This window comes from Gopherus flavomarginatus, chromosome 9, assembly GCF_025201925.1.
Source record: "Gopherus flavomarginatus isolate rGopFla2 chromosome 9, rGopFla2.mat.asm, whole genome shotgun sequence".
Classification (NCBI taxonomy): Eukaryota; Metazoa; Chordata; order Testudines; family Testudinidae; genus Gopherus; species Gopherus flavomarginatus.
In genome coordinates this window covers 67,645,247-67,665,958 of record NC_066625.1, presented here as the reverse complement: position 1 = coordinate 67,665,958, position 20,712 = coordinate 67,645,247, and the positions used below count along the sequence as shown (strand labels likewise).

General features: G+C 43.4%; 1 protein-coding gene across 5 annotated transcripts in view; it reads right to left on the bottom strand.

Moving 5' to 3' along the window:
- RAB27A (RAB27A, member RAS oncogene family) overlaps positions 1–20,712 on the bottom strand; it is a 93,763-nt gene that overhangs the window by 70,921 nt on the left and 2,130 nt on the right. The window contains exon 1 of one of the 5 annotated variants that reach the window (XM_050968675.1): positions 14,525–14,632. The exons of 1 other annotated variant lie outside the window; for it this stretch is intronic. The gene's annotated coding sequence lies outside the window, so the exon portion shown is untranslated. Of the gene's footprint in view, positions 1–4,494; positions 4,551–14,524; positions 14,633–20,712 lie in introns of those variants that run through there. 3 more of the 5 variants (XM_050968679.1, XM_050968676.1, XM_050968678.1) reach the window with 3 other exon arrangements.

The window sequence follows — 20,712 nt, the reverse complement described above, 5'->3', positions numbered from 1 at the left end:
TACAAATTGAAGGAACATGCCTTTTCTTGGGTGACAGCCACACATTACTTTTGTCCCACTACTGCTTAGCCTTTCTTGTAGTGATGTTAATGAAAGTTGATCTCTTGTAATTCCCATGTATTTTTTTAAACCATCACCCCACATTCGGTACTGTCAACAACTGCATTTCCCCTCTCATTCAATTTCTCCCTCAATTAAGCATGTCCTACCAGGCTGCCAGAGTTCTTCCTTCATTTCTCTCTACATCATCTCACAAAAATTAAGATGCTTTTTAAGGTACAGATGTTTCTGAAATAGGTGATTAAAAGGAGTACTCCAAGTACATAGGTCTCCTTCAATTTATGACCCTTCCCACCCACCAAGAAAAGAGTTGCTGCCTCTAATTCTAAAGGTTTTGTGAAAAAGTCATGGCTGCAAGGCACTGAACACTTCCTGAGTCACTGGAGGTTGAATGTGTTCAGCACCCTGTGAAATCAGGCTTCTAACCTTCTATGCAAAATGTCCGAGTTGAAAAACCACAATGTACTTTAAGAACTAACTGCAATTAGTTTTCTGTTGTTCTGGTAGGTCAAATTAACTTCACATTTGCAGATCCAAATAAAAAGAAGTTTTAACAGCATAAGTGTAGGTTAAATCCCTCTGTAATACGAGGGAACAATGCCTCGTTTAATCTGTTTAAGACAAGATTCCATTCTAGCAGCTTGCTCCAAGCAGCCTCTCAATAACTCTTCCAAAGGATTCTCTTGAGTGTCTTTCTGAAACCAAGACATCTACTTCCTGCTGCACAAACACAGCAAAAGAAACCTACTCTATGTCTCTGGCATTGGAGCACTATATCGGAAATTCACAGTTTAACAAACAAGCAAACACCAATCAGGCTTTATAGCCAAAGAACCTTTCAAAAGCTTGAGGCTAGTTCCTGCTCCCATGGAAGTTTAGTTATCAACTTCAACAGGAGCAGAATCAAGCTCTTACCATGTTATATTCAAATGAGGACAAATAATGACATTCTCCCCTTGTGTCCCCCTTCTTTTCCATTCCAGCACCAGTGCAAGTTCAAGTATGGTATAAACAAATATAGCCCCACAATTCAAGACCCAGCATTAGCAGAGCACCAAATTTGAGTATTGCTACAGGAACATGTCAGTAAGGATGGGTAAGCCCCATCATTTTCAGTTTAAACACATTTTTACCAAAAAAAACTTCTAGGTTTTTACAAGTATTATTAGTTTTTTGCCCCCACAATTTTCACCCTACCTTTTTATCATTCATTCAATTATATTAAAAATAACTTGTTTTATTAGGAAAATATAATACATTGCATGAGATATAGGTTTTACGATAATACATTAGTCTATGTGTATATGCAAAGTTGTGTGTTGAAGTAAGGCTATGTATTAGTCTAGAAGATACACACAAACAAACAGGCATGCACGCAAGCTCTGAAGTGCATGCACATCTGAACTGACTGATGAATCTAATGCCCACATACACATTTCAAGCTGTTAGCAAATAACGGTTTAAAGATTTGACACTAAAATGGGGGAAAAAATGAAAATCTGTATCAGAATAAGTTTTAGAACATAAGGAAGTATTTGAAAGTTTAAAATAAAAAAAACAGGAGAAAAGGATGAAGTTGCAGTGTATGTGCTGCAAACAGTGTGGCATCTAAGTTGACATTCAGGCCAACCAGATTAAAGAACATTTGCAGAGCAAACAACACTTAAAACTAAAACAAGAAAGCAAAAACAAAGCAAGCAAACATTGGAATCAGCATTCATGAGGGCACAGCAGAAAGAGCAAGATCAACATGATGTAGTAAGTGAATTTGTACATGCCCTCTGTTTTTCATGGAAGCTGCTAGGCCTTGGTAATGGTCCTTTGGGGAACTTTGTACAAAATTTCTGTCCAACTGCAAAATCCTTGCCAAATTCAATCTGACCAAGAGAATGATATTGCTCGGACCAACAAAATTAAAGAGATTGGCCAGAAATATAGTCAGTTCTTTGATTTTTGACAAATCACCAAATGTTTTCGACCAACCTGCCCTGGTGATTTTGTTTTCATTTTTTGATTTTGTTGTAGGGAACCCTGCACTCATTTTGGCAGATTTGGAGTTTGTAAAGGTCAGCTTGTGTCAGTAAAACTTTAAATGAACATGCACTTACTTGGAAGTATGTGGCAACAGTGAATTCCAACTCTGTTTCTTACTGCATGAAGTTCACACAAAATGTAAAGCGGAACAAAAAAAATCTGAATTGCTTTGTTTTGTCTTGCCTAGCTCACCTGCTGCAGGTTTCTGTCTTTCATACAACAGGTGTTCCCAAAATGGATGATTTGAAAAACTTTGTAATAGATGCTAGATATTTTCAAGCATTCAAGTGGGAAAACAACCCCTCCCCCCCACTTCTATGATGTTTGCAAAGAGATCGCGTTTGAAGGCAGCATTCCAGTTGCAGTTGTACCGACAGGATAGTTTAGTATGTATTTGGCTGTACAGTGTGTTCAGAAGGCATTGGGAGTCTTAACATGACTTTTAGACCACAAAGAGTTCAACAATGCAAAAGCCAAAAAGCTGAAATCTCAAGCAGCTATTCAAGAAATTAGGCAGAGCCTCTGCACAAAACTCAAATTCCTGATTGAAACATTTCAACCACTACATGAAGCACTGAAGGAATTGGATTCCAATTCTTTAACAGATGGCACATTTTCTAATACAGAGGTGTTTGGCATTCTGGTTAACAATATCTCTGCAGAACTTTCTCACAAAAGCACATCTGGGGAGATTCCAGAAAAAACAAATCTTTTCATGTCTATGTTGCCAGTCACTGAGCAGGACAACCTCGCAAAAGCTTTCATACGTTTTTACGAAGAGCCATCAAAGAAGTGGAAAGCTACTGTCATTCACACTATATCCCCTGAAGCTTTACACAGTGGTGAATCATTCTGGAAAGCCATTGTGATGTTTGACCCTCATTGTAAAAGTGTGGCCTCAGCTGATAAATTTAAAAAGTATGCTCATATAATCTCCTCCTTTGGGGTTTCTAACGAAGAAAGTTAAAAACTGGAAAGTGAATTCTGCGCCTACATAGCAATGCTTTCCCTGGACAACCACTCCATCATTTCTCTTGAATTCTGGAAAATCCACCCCACTGATTTTCCAACTTTGAGCTGTGCTGCCTCTTGCATCCTCGGTGTCCCACCTTGCTCAACTGATGTTTAGAGAGTATTTTTGAAATTCAACTACATCCAAGACAGTAGGAGAATGGGCCTTGGAAAAGACTCCTTAAAAAGACTGCTATAAGCCTACGCTACGCAGGACTTTTGGAAATTACACTGGAGGACTTCACATAAAATAGTGAGTATTTATAAATATTTTAAAATATTGTGCCCAATTAAATGTAAATATTTATAGACTAATAGTTCAAAGTCTATAACAGTAAACTATTTATTAAAATGAAAAGTTTTATTTGGGAATTAGAGATATATTGTTTTCTTAAACTCAGAGATGGCATTATGTTTTGAGTTCTGTTTTAGTTCTGCAGCAAACCACATGGAATTCCATTCATCAAAGCATTAATCTATTGAATACTTTTTGCCCATCCTTCCATCCACCAAAATAACCCCTAATATTTACCCTGAAAAATTAATAGTTTTTTGCACCAATTTTCAGCTCTTTTTGTTGTTATAGTAATAAACACTGATAAATTCCCAGGAAAAATAAATAAAATAACCAAAACCGAAGAGCCCTAGGTATATGATGTTATGCACCAGTAGTAGCTTAAAATACTGGAATCCTGCCTGAAACAAAAGTAAAAACAACTCATAGCAAAACCAAAGGAGATTAAATCTAAAATACTGGCTGCACCCTGAGGCACATTCAGTCACTTAGGAAGTCTGGTTTGAAATCAGAAATTAAATACATAAATGATCTGCTCTAAAACCCGGAGAAAAAAAAATACCAACTTTTCATCACCATTCACACTTTGGACATGAGTTATATTTTAAAAAGTAAAAATATCTGCTTCAGGAAGGCACTACTTGCTCCTGATAACACCAGTCTGCATTGTGTAACTTTTTACTGTTTTGTTGGATGGCTAATGTTGTAACCTTAGCATGAGAAGTGCATAGTAATTGTGGTTGTGTGTATTAATTAAGTGAATCCCTTACGTTTTCACAATGCAATGCAAATCTATGTATTTATAATGCAGCCATCACCTATGTTCTTGCTGTAAACACATGATGTCCCTTACTAATTATGAATTTGAAACATCATGCATAATGTTTTAAAAACAGGTGGGGAGAGAGAGATAAGAGAACCAGAAAAGCAGATACTCACTTTTCACAGGCATTAAATCAAGTTAGCTAGAAAAAATATGCTACCTACAAAATCAGTCTGATTTGGGTAAGTCACTAGCCCACAATAACCATCAAGTTTTTTGGCATATCTATTGCCAGAGGCTAGAGGAGTTTCAGTCTGTTAGTAGTCCTCACCTCTGATGCTAGCCTCCACTCTACTTTGTTTGAAAGGGTTGTTTTCTTCCTTCTCAGAGCTCATAGCAGCCAATTTCATTATACCAGTTTGACTGAACAAAATAACCAACAGTTATGAAAGCAACAAGACAGCTGTCTCCAGGCTGACCTTGGTGCACCACATGCTGTTCATTTTCAAGGCTGTATAGCAGCTGTCAAACCAGCCTAGACACTTCTAAGTAGGTAGAAATGGAGGGAAAAAAATCTTAAATGAAAGTAGTTCTGCAAAAGTCATCAGCATCTACCCTTCCAGAAAGTGCTGAGTGCTGCCAACTTTGTCCATGACCTTAACAGCAGTGTTCCAAAAACCAATAGCTCAGGGAAGGACAATGCAACAATCAGGAGCAGGGCCACCCAGAGTGGGGGGGCAAGAGGGGCAATTTGCCCCAGGCCCTGGGCCCCGCAGGGGCCCCCCATGAGAGTTTTTGGGGGCCCCTTGGAGTGGGGTCCTTCACTCACTCTGGGGCCCCTAGAAAACTCTCATGGGGCCCGGGCCCCTGGAGCTTCTTCTGCTCCCGGTTGTCGTCGGCAATTCGGCGGCAGGGGGTTCTTCTGCCCTGGGACCGCCGCCGAAGTGCCCTGAAAACCCATGGCAGGGGGTCCTTCTGACCAGGGACCTGCTGCCGAAGTGCCGGGTCTTCAGCGGCAATTCCCAGGCCCCCTGAATTCTCTGGGCGGCCCTGATCAGGAGTACAGTACTTATTGCTTTATGATGCCATTCCTACAGGTAGCTCTTTCCCTCACCCACTATGTGATTCACCACTAAGAGGACCTGAGTTTCAGAACTGCAGGCATGGAATTATTTCCTTCATTTACATGTGCAATTACCAAAACTGCATGCGCAACATAGGTATTTTATTTGCACATACAATTTGCTATTTAGATGCTGTTTTGGAAACCTATACACCCATATACTGGATACTTGTGCAGAATCATAGTAAAGGTGTGCGCAAGATTAGAAACCCAGGCACAAACTGTTCTAGCATTGTAAACAATTCATGGATCCCACACATTTATCACTTGATAACAAATCATTTGTATCCTCAAATACAAGTACAGCACAAAGGGAGTCTCTGATAGCAGTTCCCCATATTCCTTCCCCAGTGCTCATACTTTGGGAGGAAGAGGCATGGAGCAGAGGTCTTTAGTTTATAACAGAGGTTCTCTAAGGACCCTGTCTTGGTTATGCCTCCTCCTCAACCAGCACCATGTACAAGCTCAGTTCTGCCCTCATCACTGGAAGATTGCAACTACTTTCTGTAACCAACAACCCCTACCCCCAGGCAGATTTTGCATTACCTAGTTGAATCCAGCTTATTGACTACATTTTGCCTTAAAATAGTAATTTTGTGCCCATCATCGTGGTATCTGGGCACCTTACAAGGCTTGAGGGCTCAGACATCATACTCACTCCTGCTGCCTGCAGCTTTACCAGTCACCTATGAAACTAGGTTTAAATTAGTTGGCAAGGTCTTGACAAAGAGATGCACCCTGCATCTGTTTCTAAGGGCAAGTCTACACTATACCGGTATAGCTGTACTGGCAGAGCCCACTAGCATAAACACTGTGTATGCTAACAGAAAGAGGACTTTGGCCAGCTGAGTAACACCACCTCCCCAATTGACAATAGCTATTCTGACAGAAGCCCTCTTCTGTTGGCATATCTGCATCTACACTGGGGGTTTGCCAGGAAGAAGTGTTTTTGTTCACCCCCAACTGACACAGCCATGCTGACAAAACTTTGTAGTATAGATAGGATGACCAGAGGAGGGGGAGAAAATATCGGGACACATGGGGACCAGAGGGGTCTCTGCCGGCAGAGCAAAAACAAATGGCGAGTGCTGCCGGCGGAGTAGCAAATAAATAAATAAATAAGGCGAGTGCTGCTGGCAGAACAAAATCTCGGGACAAATTGCGTCCCAACCACAGATCGGTTGGGATGCGTGACAAACACCTAAATATCAGGACATCTGGTCACCCTAAGACCTGGCCTAAAAGGGGCCAGGCTCCTGCTTAAAAATAGCCAATTACATAAGTGAGGTCCTAATATTAAGAAAGCTCAGCCTTCAACATCAAGATTCTTAGTCCTAAAAACATTTAATTCCAGTGTTCTAGATGAGCATAGCTTGCGCAGTGGTGAGACATTGCCAGCAATGCCTAAGACAGCCTAGCGTGCTACATTTACAATTAAATAAAAGTTTGTATAACAATTTCAGTATTGTTCTAATTAACAGAATTAAATAAGCTATCCCTACAGCCTCACAAACTACTGAGGCTATAATGAAACAATTGCAGGCTTTGCTCATAGACTTAAGCTGCTTATTCTTGTAGTTCATAATTAGGGATAGATGAACCAGTTCATAGAAAGTTAGAAACAATTCCCAGACTGAATCCTCACCTTTAAGGTTCACATTAGTTTGGATAAGGAACTCCATGGCTCCATCTTCCGGATGATTAGCTAATCTGCCTGTCTTCCACAATGCTGGCCTGCAGATTCCTACTAAAGCTCCAATTCATTTTAAAGGGACTACTCACACACATGCGTAAAGATAAACACGGGTCTGCAGAACCACAACCTACGATGCTACCTGTTAGTTCCCTCTTCCTCCACTAATGTAGGATGCTACCCATTAGCTTCCCTCTTGCCTCCTCTTACTCATTTTTCTCAGGTCAAGGGAGGCCCAGTGTGTGGGTGAAAAGCCAGGAGCCAGTCTTTAAGCAATTCACCAAAGAAGTATTTTGGCATTTTGAAGATTTTTGCTCCTTGATTTCTTCAAAATTAAGTTCTCTGAATTTCATTACAACATTTTGCAAACAGCTGGCCCGCAAAAGAAGATTAACCATTTCAACATCTCCAAAACAAGCAAACCAAAAAATACCCACCCACCAACCTGGTGGCTCACTTATTGGCAAGAAAGTACTGCCACACATACACTGTGTGGTAAAAGAAAAATGTGTACACTAACAGAATGTTCTGCATTATGTGCATTATGCATCATTTGGATACCTCGCCAACTACCATCGTTTGCATCCGACAAAGTGGGTATTCACCCACGAAAACTCATGCTCCAACATATCTGTTAGGCTATAAGGTGCCACAGGACTCTTTGCTGCTTTTACAGATTCAGACTAACATGGCTACCCCTCTGATGATTGTTTTAAAAGGAATTCTAGATAATAAAATTGAAGTAGTAACTAGTACATAACCTTTGGACTCTAGAGGATAGGTCAGAACTTGAAAACTTTCCCAGACACCTCCATTCACAGATTTTTAAAGCTGTAAGGGACACTTATGATCATCTAGTGCAGTGGTTCTCAACCAGGGGTACGCAGAAGTCTTCTGGGGGTACATCAACTCATCTAGATATTTGCCTAGTTTTACAACAGGCTACAAAAAAAAGTACTAGCAAAGTCAACACAAACTAAAATTTCATACAGAAAATGACTTAATACTGTTGTATATACTAGATGAGCAGTTCTCAAATTGTGGACGAGTTCATTTTAATGAGGTCACCAGGGCCAGTGTTAGACTTGTTCTGGCCCAGGACAGAAAACTGAAGCCCAAGCCTTGCTGTGCAGGGCTGAAGTCAAAACTTGGGGTATGCAAGACAAATCAGACTCCTGAAAGGGGTAGAGTAGTCTGGAAAAGTTGAGAAACACTGATCTAGTCTGAACTCCTGCATAAACACATGACAAAGAACCTCATCCAATAATTTCTGCATCCAACCCTGAACTTCTGTTTGAACTATAGATTTTATATTGATATCCAGTCTTCATTTAAAGTCTTCAAGTGATGGAGAATGCACCACATTCCTAAGATAAGTGTTCCAACGGACAACTTTGACCCTCACTTTATTGTCTGTGTTCTGCTTCCAATCACAGTCTCTCAGGATATGTCTTCCCTACCAGCCAGATCAGTGGGCAGCGATCAATCCCAGAGTGCTCTCCTGTCGACTCCTGTACTCCAACTCAGCAAGAGGCGCAAGCAGAGTCAATGGGGGAGAGGCAGCAGTCAACTCACCGTAGTGAAGACACCACGGTAAGTCGATCTAAGTACGTTGACCTCAGCTACATTATTCATGTAGCTGAAGTTGCGTAAGTTAGATTGACACCCTCACCCCCACCCCAGTGTAGATCAGGCCTCATTATGCCTTTCATAGCCATAGGATTAAACCTACTATCATCCCCAGCATGAAGGGAAGAAAAGCAGGTGCTGGTGAGAGAGGTGGGAGGACCACCACCAGTATAGGACAACCAATTCCCAGCAATTGTGAAGGAGCAGAGTTCTAGAATTCCTGTTCCTAGATCCTGCTTGAAAACTCCATCTTAGTTATCAGCCTCTGGCCAGTAGGTACATGAAATCTATGAGTTCCTTCCCTCCCCCCACCAGTTGCTGGAAAAGTTATCCTTTCCACTCCCCAAGATCCAGAGCCTCCTCACTGTTTGGTGAGTGGGATACTTAACCTACTTTCTACCTCTCTCCCAGCCTCCTGGCTTCTGCAAAGTGGAAAGAAACAAATGTTTCTTCTCTACCTTTCTCCAGACTTTTTTTTTTTTCCCAGATCCTTCTCCCACAAATGCCAGTAGCAGCCTTTACTCAGCTTTGTCAAAGGCTGTGTGAAATTGTTGATTCTTGCACAGATTGACGGACTAGTTCCACTTTCACCAAGGAAAGCTGCCCCTGTCTGGTGAGTAGCAAATGGAATTTCCAGATCTTATAGTAGGCAAAATCCTGACAAAGATCATGTTGTGCCAATTCCCGGGAGCCACAATCATGGTAAAATTATATTATATAGAAAAATAAATATATGGAAGATCAATTACAAAAACGAAGCATTTGGGTTGCCACACTGATCAAGGCTTCATCCACAGTGGAGACAAAAAGTGTGTTACCAGAATTGGTGTAAAGCATGGTTCAAGCTAACCCTGAATACTCAGGAGTGGTGTGACCTTTGAAACAAATTCCATAAAATCTACTTTCTGCTGATTACAAGAGATTGTTTTTGATGCACACCAGTGCAGTCCCCCTGTTTACACTGTGTTTGCTTGAACCAGTTTTAATCATGTTTAAGCCAGATGGGTGAACACAATTTTTTATTTCCAGCATGGATGGGGTTTTCAAGACAAAGAGGAGAAACATGCAAAGATTCATGCAAATGCTTAGTTTTAAGCACACAACTAGTCCCACTGAGCTAAATGAGTTAAGCACAAATTTAAATCTCTGCAGGATCAGGGCCTGTACATGCAATAAGCTAAACACAATGGTGGGAAAACGTAGTGTGAAGCAGAACAATTACTTAAGAATTTCTCTTGCATTTTTTTTAAACCAAAAGGTTTGGTTTTTTTAATATTTTTTTTAGAGACACTTACTAGATCAGCAAAGACTTATAATAGAGGATATAACCAATAGCAACTAATCTGTTGTACCACTTCCAATGGCCATTATACTGGCTCCTAAATAAAATACTCACTTTCTAGACCTCACAAAAGGTAACTTGTTCTAAGTAACATCCCTTGTATGTGAGCAAGGGAGTGTGTGATGGAGTGACAGACTAATTAACAGTCAATGTGCCAGCGCATCAGATACCTGGCAGTAACAGAGCTATTCTCCAAAAACACCACCTACAGAAAAGTCACTGATTACTACCAAAAATATTTGTCTGTATACCTAAATCCAGTTAAAAATCCCTTTAGCTCAACATTCTTCTTTTTGGAAGGAAAAAAAACCTGAGTGTTTAAGTGATAAACCAGCATGTTTCTGCCTCATACAGAGAAGAAAAAGCTTAAAACAAAAGCCACATTGGGCTCAAGACTTTAAAATTCTAGTCTGTAATGTGTTATACCTATTAATAATTTTAAATGACAAATTCTAAGTTACACAATGTACCACCAGTGCAGAACTACTTTAGACTGAAATAATAAGACCTTTAACAACAAATCTGAATCCTTGGCTAGACACAATAGCATATTAAAATACCAGTATTCATTTTTATTATACGTTAGAGGTAGTCTTTCAGCATCATGAACTCTATCACTATACTGCTTTTCAGATTGTGTTCTTTTGTGCCAGCCAGGAAAACAGTGACAGAAGTGCTATTAGCACCTAGCATAACGGGATCCTGATCCATGACTAGGGAGTCAATTCACAGGGTTAATAGAAATAATAAATAATAAGGAAAAAATAGCTTTGAAAAGGCACAGGGAGGGAATACAACACAAGTGACAATATATGTCCAAGACACAGGATACTTAAGGTATGCTAGTTATATTTTAGAAATTAATGGGTTCTGCTAATTGAGTTTATTCATTTAAATTGAAACATTTTTAGTAGGTCACAAACAAACCTGACATCATACTGCAATTCTAGAGAAAATTATCTTTCCAATAGTATCTGGGATAACCTTTTACCAGGACCGCCCAGAGGATTCAAGGGCCCTGGGGCAAAGCAATATCACGGGCCCCTTCCATAAAAAAAAGTTGCAATACTATATTCTCATGGGGGCCCCTGCAGGGCCCGAGGCAAGTTGCCCCACTCCCCGCCCCCTCCCCCCGCAGGCAGCCCTGGGAAAAATAAAACCTTCCACATCTCAGCACAAACCCAGTTTTGAGAAAACTTCTTTTCAAGTCACCTTTACAAGGTATCACTGGTTCTCAGCATCAGGTAGTGCTAAAAGGCACTAAAGCTCATTAGAAGGGTTGGACAAATATTTTCCGCCAAACTTTTTTTGGACTGAAAACTAGGAGTTTTTAAAAAGCAGAAAAAAATCATGGATGATGTCTGCTTTCCTTCAAAATTTGTTGTGTTTTCTTTTTTTAATTGAAAAGCTGAAATTAGTCTGTCAAAACCTGAACATGGTTTGGGGTTTCAGAAGTGTGTAGCCAAATATTTGCTGCTCGCTGTATTTGTTTAAAGAAGCAATAAAAAAAAAATTCTGCTTAAAAAAATATCCAAAACTTTTGAACCACCTCAGCTTGTGACCAAACGCCTGAGCCCATCCAGTCAGAGATTTTTCCAGGTTTCTGATACTCTTATGGAGACAGATATGAGTCAAGGAAGCCAGCACTTTGGGTTCATTTAGCTTAGAACATAAGAATGGCCATACTGGGTCAGACCAAAGGTCCATCCAGCCCAGTATCTTGTCTACTGACAGTGGCCAACGCCAAGTGCCCCAGAGGGAGTGAACCAACAGGTAATGATCAAGTGATCTCTCTCCCGCCATCCATCTCCACTCTCTAACAGACAGAGGCTAGGGACACCATTCCTTATCCATCCTGGCTAATAGCCAGGAAAGGACTTAACCTCCATGAATGTATCTGTTTCCTAGAAACTGGCTCCACGGGGTCCCTCACAAACTGGAAACGGTTACTGTGGGTTTGTCTTTAGTATAGCTTCTGTCCATACTCCACGAACTGAGCATTTGAGCTTGTTCCAGAATCTGAGATGAGCCTATGTTGTGAAAACTGAAATACTCAAAATAGCACATGCATGTGAATGGACACAGGGTGCTAAAATTAAATTAACTCAGGGGTTCTCAAACTGGGGGTCTGGACCCCTCAGGGGGTCATGAGGTTATTACTGGGGAATCACGAGCTGTCAGCCTCTACCTCAAACTCCGCTTTGCCTCCAGCATTTATAATAGTGTTAAATATATTTTTAAAAGTGTTTTTAATTTATACGGTGGAGGGGTCACACTCAGAGGTTTGCTATGTGAAAGGGGTCACCAGTACAAAAGTTTGAGAGCCACTGATTTAACCCCTCTGGAGCCTCGGGGAATGCAGGGGAGGGGGGAATGCCCATGATCCAACCCCCCCTTCCCCTGACTAACCGCCCCGAACCTCTGCCCCTTCCCTGTCCCTTGACTGGCCCCAGGACTCTCTGCCCCTTATCCAGCCCCCCTGGCCCTCTGCCATGCTGTTTACTCCTACCTCCCCCTTCTCCCGGGGGCTCGGCGTGCCGCATCCAGGAGCGGCCCTCGACAGTGCTGCAGTGGCATGGCTCCAGCGGGGCCTAAGTTCCTGCCGGTCGGCCCGGAGCTCACAGCCCCGTCCCCTTACCATGCAGCTCTGAGCGGGGAGGAGCTCAGGCCCCACCCAAACCAGGCCACTTTAGCTCTGTCCATGGCCGCTCCTGGACATGGCACGCTGAGGTGCCGGGGGATGGGGGAAGGCGGCGGCGGGGCCAGAGAATTCTTATGGGGGCCCCTGCAAGGCCCTGGGCAAATTGCCCCACTTGCCCCCCACCCACCAGCCCTGCCTTTTACTCCTAGTAAGGCTTTTTTATCATCAAAGTATCTAAGCATCAGTGGTTAGGAGTATGTCTCTGATCATTCACGCAATCAAGATGTTCAAATTAAGGTATGATGATGCAACTCAAAGCAGAGACTGAAATTAAAGTTGTTGATTTCAGACAGTGAAGACATGCCCTTTTAGAATTTACATTAAAATAAGGTCAAGGGTACTGTTACCTGTTACTATGAAAGTTTTACACAGGCTAAAGGAAGGGAAAGTTATCTTGATTACTCTTTGCTGTTCCTTAGTTCTAACACAATCAAAGTCTTAGTTCAGAGATGGCAGGGCTATTATTAGGTAATGATGAGATTTCAAGTAGTTATTATTAGTATGTGCATAACTTGTTGATATACATTTATATTGCCTCCTCATCAGTAACTGACCCACCTCAAAAGTCTTTTTTTAATTACGTAACCCCATTAATTTTAAGTCCTCAGTGCTGGGAAATGTGCAGTTTCTTTAGCTGCTGTGTGCTAAGGCCCTGATCCTGCAAGCTGGATTACTTGCCATAATAAAGTTAGGCAAATGATAAATGATTGCAATATCAGGGCCTAAAAGTTCTTCCCTCCAGTACATGAATTTGGCACATACATATTTATTTCAGGCATATAATCAATCCCACTGACTTCAGTGGGACTACTCCAGTGCATAAAGTTAAGCATGTACTTAAGTGTTTGCAGGACAGAAGCCTTAAAAAGTTCACAGCAGAACTTTTGGAAAAAGAACATGGAGAAGTTTAATTTGCACTTGACAAACCAGATCTTAAGAAAACTGAGTCTAGCAAAGCTCCCTTTAAATGATTCATTATTTTTGTTTTGCAAAGTTCACCATGTTTGCTGAGCCTAGAGGCCCAAGGAAAACATATCTTGATTATTTTAAAAATACGCCCCAGGATAGTTTGGGACCTATTTAATATTTGTTACAATTAAAAAAAAATCCTCTTTGTCTTTCACTCTAATTCAACTCCGGATTAGCAACGTTAAACAGCCTAAAGCAACAACACCTGTCATTTGTTCTACTACAGAACCCCGGTCTAGCCCCTCTTTGACAGCAAAGAACAAACGCAAACTATGAACAGTTACTCCCAGCCCCTCACGTCCGTCTGCAGCGTCTCCCTCGTGCTTCGCTTTGTGTCAGTGCACCGATCTCTCAGTGCTGTTTCCACGGGAGCTGCCAAGCTCCGGTCAGTCCGAGCGAGATGTCAAACGGCTCGACACACGGGGAAGGGAGGTCACTCAGCATCAGACCAGGGGAGAGAACTCGCGCTTAGCAGCGCCCTTCCCAACAGGGAAGGCGCAGGGTGGTGCGCTGCGGGTTTCTGGCGGGGCAGGCTCGGGGCACTTGGAGGGGTTTATTCCCCAGGGTCCAGCAGCTTTTCCTGAGGCCTGGCGAGGGCCGGGATCCTGCCCCCGCAGGGCCCGTTAGGTTTTACTTCGAAACGAAGCATTTGGTCGCCTCACACCTGCGCAGGGGCCACGCCCCGTAACGGCACGGAGCGACCAGCTCCCGCCCCCACCGGAGGACAGGTCCTCCGCGGAGTAACCAGCTCCAGCCCTTCCTCCTGGACGCTGCTCCCCAGCCCAGCCCGGGCGCCATCCCCGCTCCAGGATGCTCCTGCCCTGCCCCTGGCTCCGCCCTCACACCGCCGGGCGCGCCTCACCCCTGGCGGCCAGCGAGCACACCGGCCCCGGAGCCCCCTTACCTAGCGGCAGCTCCCCGCTCTGCTCCGGCCAGCGCCGAGTCCCTCTGGCCGATGCCCTTTTTTAGGCAGCCAGCGTGTGTTTTCCGTCAGGGCGACATCACTTCCCGTAAGCCCGAGCGAGGGGCGGTCACTGCCCCTCCCCTCTGTGCCGGGCCGCCCCGCCGCCCCTGGCGGAGGGAGCCCGAGCCACGCCCGGGCGGTGAGTGCTGAGCCGAGCCCGGCCAGGTCCTGTGGCGGGGACCTCTGGCTCTTAGTGCGCTGCGGTGCCACAGCCCCCGGGACTGGCCGCTCCTGGGGGTCCCGGGGACCCCCCCCCCGCCCTGCGTCTCAGCTGAATTCACGGAGAGCAGCTCACCCCACTCCCCCGGGGCCAGCTCCTGCTGTAGCGCAGGTTTATAGTGAAGTCAGGGGTGCTGGAAGTAGGGGACGCGGCCCCAACCCCGGGCAAGAAGTGGTTTCATTACATGTAGGTGACCAGCTGTCCTAATGTTATAGGGACAATCCAGTTGTTTGGGGCTTTGTCTTATATAGGTGCCTATCTCCCCCGTCCCAATTTTTCACACTTGCTATCTGGTTCAAGGGATCTCAGCACACCCATACACCCTTATAAAAATTGTTCTAGCACCCCTGAGTGAAGTTTGGGTCAGACACCCCCCAGGTGCTGTCAAAACACACGGAAAGAGCCTCTACCCTATTACCCTCACCTTAAATACAAGACAAGTGTAATAAAGAGGGGTGGAGGATACGGGTAACTTGTCAATACTCAAACCTGTCTTGGTTTTAATTGAGCTAGTGCTAAACTCTGTGCATAGGCACACATCTCGATTTAAAAGTGGTTATAATGGTTTAGCTTGCCCCTGTACACCTAAGCCTTATGTACAAGGATAGTTGTTGCCCTGGCACAATAAGATCCTGGGCGAGGAGGAGGGCTCCTCAGTGCTATATTAACAACAAATCAGCTTTTTAAATGATAAGAGTTAAACTGGTGCAAACCCCTCTGTGGAGACTTATATTGCAGTTTAGTGACATATCACAGGGCAAGTAAAGGCACTCTTAAGTGTGTCCCCACCCAAAACTGCACCAGTTCAACATCACATCTTTACTTAATCTGTTGCCATCTTACATAGATATGTAACAGTGATCCTCAGGTATGCTTCAATTGCATTGTAAACATAGGTTTATGGGACCCACTGTTTCTAAACTTACACCTGAGCAGTCCCACTCCACTGTAAACCTAGGTTTACAATTGCTGGATCCCCATCCCACAACCAAGCTATTATGTCCATACTACATTATGCAGACTGACATGGGTCTGTGGCTTGAGCTGCATCCACACAGCAAAAAAATGACAGGACTTGAACCTGAGTAACATCTGGATTTTTACTCTCCCTCTCCCCCCACCCACCTCCCAGAGTAGGGGGTTTGAGATGGGTGTATAATGTAACATAGACGTATCCATAGTCTGCTAGAGCCAGCTTTGGCCTGTGCAATAACATTCATATTTTAAATAATAAATAGCAGTTGTCCCCAATTACTGCAAAGCCTAGCTATTTTAGATCTTGGATTTGTAAACCCTATGTCTACTGCTAGTAAATATATTACATGAAAGAAAATCCTCTGTTGCAAATAAATGGCAAAGCATTTTACAAACTAGGTATAATTAGTACCAATTGAGTGCAGCTTCCTCTGGGGCAGAGGCCAAAGTGGGACACTACATAACACTGCTGAAATTTCTTGAGCACAAAGTAGTAAGAGTGCAGAAAGGTGAATAGGCAGTGATCCTTTTTTCTTGAAAAAGGTGTTTTTTATTCCTCTTGTACAATATATCTTTTCTGAAAGCAGCTTACACTCCTTGAGTGTGAGACAGACTGCTTATTACAGGAAAATACAGCAGGCTTCCAGGGGTAAACATGACTTTTTGCCCATAGTTAATTTTGATAACAGCTAACATCATGAATCGTTGCTGCCCCCTGGCAGCTGTTTTCCTTTTGAAACCAACCCAAAACAATTGCAAAAAATTTTCTCCAGACTGTTCCTCCCCCTTCTGTTGTAAAACAGGTGCTCTCTCTCAAATAATCCCCGCCCCTGATATCCTGCTTCTTTTAGTCATACACCTTAAAGCAGGCATACACTGGAACAACATAATGCAAAAGTGCTTTGGAAAATTGACAGATTGCATGGCTTAGTAAACTAAGAGTCAGATAACCTCAGTTCTACTCCTAGCTCTGCCACATACCCGTTGTATGACTTGGGCATACTTCACCATAATTTCTGCATTTGTAAAATGGGAAATAATGACACTTCCCTTTGTAAAGGTCTTTGAGATCTATGTTCTTGGTGTCAGAGGAACACCTTAGTTAGGCTGATACTTGTGGAAGAGGGTAGTTTTGTTTGGAGGGTGTGTTTTGTGATGGAGGGTTAACTGGTGTTGTATTAACTGTATTTTTAATTCATAGTACCTAGTGTATAAAATAAACCTGTTCTATATATTGAAAAATCAAAATAAACAAATAAAAGTTGAGTATTATTTCTTACACTGCTGCTATGAAGTAGGTACAACTCCTCAAAATAGTTTTGAACATTTCAAGAACCAGGTAATGTACTCAACTGCTTGGGAATATGCTTCAGTTTTCCATGATCTTTTCAGCTATCTGCAGTGAGAGAGGGGCTGACACAACTACACACAAAGCCTTGTACACAGTTCAAGATTTTTTAATGTATCTAATAAATGAACTGCGTATGCCACTGTTAGTTCTCCCCCTCATCTCTTACAGCATTTCCTGTTCAAAACTGAAAGCCTGGGTTTCAGAGGGTGCAAATTACCTCGCCTCTCTCATTGACAGAAAACTTAGCTATTAAGCCAAACAGGAGAGGCATATTTTGAATCTGGATTTCACACCTCAAATAAGTGAAATGAGTCAGAATTAAGTTTTGCCATACAAAAGAACGCAACGTCAAGCTTAACAGCAGACTCTGGCCACTTTAATGATTTATTACTAGGGAAAGAATTAAGGCATAGTGCAGGAGCATGTAGTTCTTCATAAGTCAAGGAGAACAAAAAACAGACACGGATCACAAAGCATCAGCAATGCCTTCAGTTTCCCATAAGAAATAGAACAAGATTCCAACATTTCAGATAAATTCATTTGCCATCTTCCATTGATCTTGCTCAGAGCACAACATAGCACCAGCATATGATTTCAGTCCTTTCTAATTTCTTATCTGCCCATGACAAGGTATACTCCAGGTCCAGGACCACCAGTGGTATCAATACACCAGCGGCCTAACAGTTGTCAAATATTTTTGATCGGCCTCATGGTAAAGAAGAGTTTTAAAGGAGGAACATGGAGGAGGATAATAGGAAATAGTTGTGCGCATGATTACAGGATGCTCCCCCAAGTCTGAGGGGCAGCATGGAACTAAGGGGCTAGTTTGAAAACATAACAAATGGGGGATGGAAAGTAGTAGCATGGGCCAATAGGAGGTGTGAATCAATACAGAAGAGATGACAGGTAGAGGGGTGATAGACTGAAGAGCCATGAAAGCGATAAGCAGTTTATATTTGATGTGATAGAGGGAGCCAGGGAAAGAACCCAAAGAAGGCTGACATGGCTAAACAGATGAGAGAGGGGCAAGACTAAATTTCTCAAGTCAAGAGATGAGGTTACACTAATCAAGATGTGAAATGATGAGAACTTGAACGAGAGTTTTAGCTGTGTGGATGGAGAGGAAAGACCACATCTTAGAGATGTTATAAAGAAACAATTGGCAAGATTTAGACATGCCCAGATGAAGGCCTAGAGAACAGTTCAAGTCAAAGAGGAAACCCTCATTCACTTCCTCAGTCTGGGGTGCCATCTTGCTGATTGGTCAGGTCATTTTCCTTTATCAGTCTCCTTCAGGCTGGGCAAAGCTGGAGGGCTGTCTCATCCTGTCATGCTGGTGCCTTGCTGTGCAGTTCGTCTCCAGATCAGGTGAAAAGCATAGAGCAAGACAGAGAGTGTACATGAGAAGACAGAGAGGGGGACCAAAAGGAACATAAGGAAAGACAGACCAGCATCTCGTGTATCAGACTGAGGTCCTTGCTGGTCCAGTGACGTTGATCAGGAGTCCTCATCAGTGCGATTGTTTAGACATCCCAATGATCAAGGCTCCCCAGTGAAGGACAGGCTCTGGGCTGGACAAAAATCTCTTGTCCCCCCACCACCCCGCAGTCTAATCCATCCTGTTGATCACCAAAGGCACTTTTTGGGGGGAGAGGGCAGATCCACAAAGGGGGGGACATGAGTAGAATACAATATCCCCTCATAGATTTAATTGAACAAAACAAACGCCCAATACAGAAATTTTGGTCTATTAATTTCCAAATTTCATTTGCCTCTTTACTAGTCATGATTATAACAGTCCGTAAGTTGTAGGAGTAGCCATTTACATTTGAAAAAAATTCAGATTTTTGTCGTCTTATTGTAACTTTTCTATCAACATTGATTGTTAAAGATTGTTGTAACATTTTATGAACTTTCACCCACTTGAACTCACAGTTAAGATAGGCTTTCTACACTCCAGTTACAACAACTGCCTGACCTGTTCCACTCTCTATTTTTCTGTCTCCTCATTTCACCTGCTATTAACCCACCAAATAATCCAGCTGCCACTTCCTTCAGTCTTAGGAAGGGGACTGATTAAAAGTTTAATACAAAAATGTTATGAGTTGAGGGAAATACACTTTTCTTTTGCTGTCCAAATGGGATTCCATATGGACACCACCTGGATTTGAATTAAAATAGCTTTTCCAAGACAGTTATGCTTTTAAAATTAATACTATGAACATGTGCACTGCCATTTCACCATAATACCAGATTTTATTATGGTGACCATTTTCAAATTCACATATACAACAGCTCAAACTTTGTGCTGAACTAGTCTCCAAAGGGTGACTTCTTAGACTTCAGCATTGACTCCTAAAGAGTCCCATCAAGTAGAACATTAGAACCATGATGGACAAGACATTAAGAAATAGTTACTAGGTAGCAATCCTGCACTGACAGTGGGGAACAGACTAATAAGCAAACCTACCACCACCAAAGTGCTTGACATTTACTAGCTATCTAATCACAATTCCCTGTGAAAAATCACAGGTTAGCATTCGCCCCATTTTAATAACAATGAAACTGAGGTACAGAGAAAAGTCAGTGCCTCCCCCCTCCACCCTCAACCAAACAAGACATATTGAAAGTCAGTGTCAGACTTGAAACTACAACTCAGCAGACCCTGACCCTTTCAGCCCTCTGCTCACACTATTAGGAAGCTTCTCTCTCTAAAAGGCACTCTTCTATGTTTAATTTTCTACTTTTACAGCATGAAGGTTGTAACATGCTGTTAAAGAGCTAAGAAGCTCAGTGTTGGGTCAAAACTCCATTCTCAGATCACACATACACCTCTACCCCCATATAATGCGGTCCTCCGGAGCCAAAAAAAATCTTACCGTGCTATAGGTGAGACTGTGTTATATTGAACTTGCCCCCCTGCTCCTTGTCCCCAGACTGCCCCCTCCAGAGACCCATCTCTAATCACCCCCAGGACTGTACCCCCTACCCAACCCCTGACTGCCCTGACCCCTATGCACACACTCCACCTCGACAGGTACTCACTGGCATTGGCAGGAAGCGGAGCAGCCTGGCCCCAGCCCTCTCCACTCTGCCAGTTTCCTGCCGCCAGTGACAGCGGGGAGGTTGGGGAGAGGACGCCCCCTGTACTCACCTGCGGCAGGAAGCGGAGTGCCACGGCTGGGAGCTGGCAGAGTGGAGTAGGCTGGGACCAGGCTGATCCGCTTTCGCTACTGCCAGTGAGTGCAGGGAGATTGGGGAAAGGACACCCCCCGCACTTACCTGTGGCAGGAAGTGCGGCGACACAGTATCAGCCCGCTCTGCTTTCCTTGCCCCTGCCCCAGCCGTGTCACTGGGGTGTGTGTGTTGCAGGGGGAAGGCCCTACACTCACCAGCAGCAGGAAGCAGAGCAGCCCGGCCCCAGCCCGCTCCACTCCGCCAACTCCCAGCCGCAGAGCTCCGCTTCCTGCCGCAGGTGAGTACAGGGGGCGTCCTTTCCCCAACCTCCCCGCGCCCACCAGCGGTGGGAAGGGGAGCACCCCGGCTGGGAACTGACGCACCGATCTGCCGGAGCACTGCTTT